Source organism: Coptis chinensis, chromosome 5, assembly GCF_015680905.1.
Source record: "Coptis chinensis isolate HL-2020 chromosome 5, ASM1568090v1, whole genome shotgun sequence".
Classification (NCBI taxonomy): Eukaryota; Viridiplantae; Streptophyta; class Magnoliopsida; order Ranunculales; family Ranunculaceae; genus Coptis; species Coptis chinensis.
Genome location: NC_141460.1, coordinates 91069061 through 91073289, shown reverse-complemented (window position 1 = coordinate 91073289; position 4229 = coordinate 91069061). Strand labels below are relative to the sequence as shown.

At 38.5% G+C, this 4229-nt stretch overlaps 1 pseudogene; it reads left to right on the top strand.

Annotated features, from left to right (window-relative positions):
* The first annotated feature begins 1752 nt into the window (after window positions 1-1752).
* LOC147500003 (uncharacterized) lies at window positions 1753-3871 on the top strand (annotated as a pseudogene).
* The last annotated feature ends 358 nt before the right edge of the window (window positions 3872-4229 follow it).

Below are 4229 nucleotides of genomic sequence, written 5' to 3'. Positions count from 1 at the left end.
AAAAGGCTCTATGGCGGCATTCTCAACAAATCCTAATTTATGATTTCTCATACCTTGAGCTATCCCGTCTTTAGCATAAGGATGAGCTGGACCATATATTGGTGCCCCGAGTCGATCGTATGTAGGATTGTAGGTTATAACACGTTGAGATGGATCGATTGGTTTGTTTTCGGATAAATTTGCTAAAGCGATGTTGTGTCGTCTATTTTTGGGGCGGAGGTTTTAGAGGGGAGAAGATGGAGTGGAGGTGGTGAATCATCGCCATTATCATCATAGGTTTCAAGTAGTGAGTCCATGGATTCAAACCCTAGAGATTATGAACGAGGAAGGAGACTTCGACTCGATTTCGACTTTTAGAATTGGGCTTTAATTCTATTTCGGTCCAAATATCGGCACGCGGATTATTAGAAACTTCGGCACGCGGTCCAAATTCGGTCCAAATTCGGGTTTGGATATAATGTTCTTTTTTTTTAAGAGGCATAATAATTTAATTTACTGTAACAATATACACACCTTCCATTAATAGGTTCTATGTAGGGCAGGGAATCGGGTCGGGTAGACCCGAATCCGACTCGACCCAATTACCGAATACATCGGGTTCGGGTGCATTTTCATATCCATTTATTTATTCGAGTCGGATTCGGATTCGGGTTTGGATATAATTTTTTTTTTTTTTTTTTAGTTTTTACTATTATCCGAGTCGGATTCAAATATTAAATTTCAGTTTTATTCGGATTTGGGTTCGAGTTCGGGTTCGGATATTGTCAAACTATTCGGGTTCGGATTCGGATATAGCCATATCTGACCCAAACTCGACCCGTTCCTTGCCCTAGTTCTACGTTTTTAATTCCTTTGAGTATTTTCTATTTTAAAAATCTGACTATATAGAAACCAAAATCAACACTTTTGTAGATGGCTTAAGACATCAATGTTTATGTGTTTTCATGATAAAGAAGAAGATGAGGTTATTGGATTTCATAGTACAATTCATAACTAAGTACAATAACCTCATCTTCTTCTCTATCATGAAAACACATAAACATTGATGTCTTAAGCCATCCACAAAAGTGTTGATTTTGGTTTCTATAAAGTCAGATTTTTAAAATAGAAAATACTCAAAAGAATTAAAAACGTAGAACTAGGGCAGGGAACGGGTCGGGTTCGAGTCAGATATGGCTATATCTGAATCCGAACCCGAATCCGAATAAAACCGAAATTTAATATCCGAACCCGACCAACCCGATCGAATAATAAAAAAAAAAAAAAAAAAAAAACCCAAAAAACCAAAAAACCAAAAAATTATATCCAAATCCGAAATACCCGAATCCGAATAAATAAACGGATATAAAAATGCACCCAAACCAGATATATTCGGTAATCGGGTCGAGTCGAATTCGGGTCTACCCAACCCGATTCCCTGCCCTACGTAGAACCTATTAATGGAAGGTGTGTATATTATTATGGTAAATTAAATTATTATGCCTCTTCAAAAAAAAAAAGAATAGTAGATGGGGATGGATTAGATGAATATCATCTTGTACTCAGTGTTCAAGATTCCGAACGGAATGTTGAAATTATGTCGAATATTTCGATTTAAAAAAAATCAGAAAATACAACATAGGGTCGAAATATTAATCATTTCAAAATTTTGTCGAAATTAAAATTTGATATGGGTCAAAATATGGTTAATTTCAGTTTTAGATTTATCGGAATTCCAAAAATTCCAAAATCCCGAACTATGGTTGTCACTTAGAAGTATTAGAACATGAGAGGAGAGAGAAAAAAAAACCGCTATGTAAAAGAGGAGAGAGGGCACGAGAAGTTGGTTTTTATTCAATAACTCATTCTCTTTTTATCTCGCCACATCAGTGATCCCAACCAATAAGATTTGACTTCGTACAAAACAATTGTGCTGGACCATGTGTGACAGTCGCGCCCATTCTAAAAGTCGAAATCGAGTCGAAGTCTCCTTCCTCGTTCATAATCTCTAGGGTTTGAATCCATGGACTCACTACTTGAAACCTATGATGATAATGGCGATGATTCACCACCTCCACTCCATCTTCTCCCCTCTAAAACCTCCGCCCCAAAAATAGACGACACAACATACGCCTTAGCAAATTTATCCGAAAACAAACCAATCGATCCATCTCAACGTGTTATAACCTACAATCCTACATACGATCAGCTCTGGGCACCAATATATGGTCCAGCTCATCCTTATGCTAAAGACGGGATAGCTCAAGGTATGAGAAATCATAAATTAGGATTTGTTGAGAATGCCGCCATAGAGCCTTTTTTATTTGATGAACAGTATAATACTTTTCATAAATATGGCTACGCTGCTGACCCCTCTGCTATGTCCGGTGATAATATGGTTGGTGATATGGAGAAGATGAAAGAGAATGATGGGATTTCGGTTTATAATATATCCCAGAGTGAGCAGAAGAGAAGGAAGATTGAGAAGAAGAAGGAGTTGAAACAAGGGGATGAGAGTGGGGATATGGATGAGGATTTCGATTTGGAGGGTGTGGACAATCCGGCCACCGAGGAGTGGTTGAAGAAGAATAGGAAGAGTCCTTGGTCGGGGAAGAAAGAAGGACTTGTCGTGGAGTTGACGGAAGAGCAGAAGAAGTACGCCGAGGAGTATGCGATTAAGAAAGCGGAGAAAGAGAAAGGTGGGGAGAGAGATAAAGGTGAAGCTGTCGTTGATAAGAGTATGTTTCATGGGAAGGAGGAAAATGATTATCAGGGGAGATCGTGGATTGCTGCGCCGAAAGATGCTAAGGCGGCCAATGAGAAGTGTTATATTCCGAAAAGGAAGATACATACTTGGAGTGGACATACTAAGGGTGTTTCGCCATTAGGTTCTTTCCTAAGCATGGGCATTTATTGCTTTCTGCAGGTATGGATTCGAAAGTCAAGATTTGGGATGTTTTTAATTCGGGTAAATGTATGAGGACTTATATGGGACATGGGAAGGCTGTTAGGGATATATCGTTTTCTAATGACGTACTAAGTTTTTGAGTGCTTTGGTTATGATAAGAATATTAAGTATTGGGATACGGAGACTGGACAGGTAATCTCGAAGTTTTTCTACTGGAAAATTCCATATGTTGTTAAGCTCAACCCTGATGATGATAAGCAGAATATATTACTAGCGGGTATGAGTGATAAGAAGATTGTTCAGTGGGATATGAACTCGTAAGTGATTACACAGGAATATGATCAGCATTTAGGAGCAGTTAATACAATCACATTTGTGGATGATAATAGGAAATTTGTTACATCCAGTGATGATAAGTCTCTCCGTATGGGAATTCGCATCCCCGTTGTTATCAAGTACATTAGTGAGCCTCATATGCACTCCATGCCAGCTATTTCGCTTCACCCCAATTCAAATTGGCTAGCAGCACAGAGTTTAGACAATCAGATTCTTATCTACAGCACAAGGGACAGATTCCAGCTCAATAAGAAGAAGAGGTTTGCCGGTCATATAGTCGCCGGGGTATGCTTGCCAAATAATTTCTCTCCTGATGGACAATATGTCATGTCAGGAGATGGCGAGGGGAATTGCTGGTATTGGAATTGGAAGACATGCAAAGTCTCCCGGAAACTTAGATGTCATGATGGCGTTTGCATCGGGTGTGAGTGGCATCCTTTGGAGCAGAGTAAAGTGGCAACTTGCGGCTGGGATGGCATGATTCACTACTGGGATTAAGTTAACACTCTAGCATGGTCTTATACCTGTTTCTCTGCTTTGCTTGGTTATGTTAATCTCTATGTTGCATTATCTTTGTAGTTTATGTTCTATAAATTCTTCAAATTTTGAAGTAATCACTTTAATTATTAATGACGTCGTTTGTCAGCATCGAAAGAGTAACATTGTTATAATTTTCGCCCAAATGTTGAGTATCATATATTTGTTTGCTATTGACTTACTTAACTCGGATAATATTCCTTCGTCTCTTCTACTGTCGTTTGGCGCTCGGGTAAGAATTTAATTGAACTTTCGCTTTTAATATTGTCCAACGTTTTATTCTACCGTTGTCTTGCTTTAAACTTTGTATACCCTTAATTCTTAATTCATTTCAACGCTTGGGATTTACGAGGACGCTGACATTGGGAACTTAGATTAAGATCTTCTTATGGGGTTTATGGAGGACTTATGATGTTCTCTATACTCTTGCTATTTTATGTTTTTGTACTTGACATACTTTTGTGGGTTC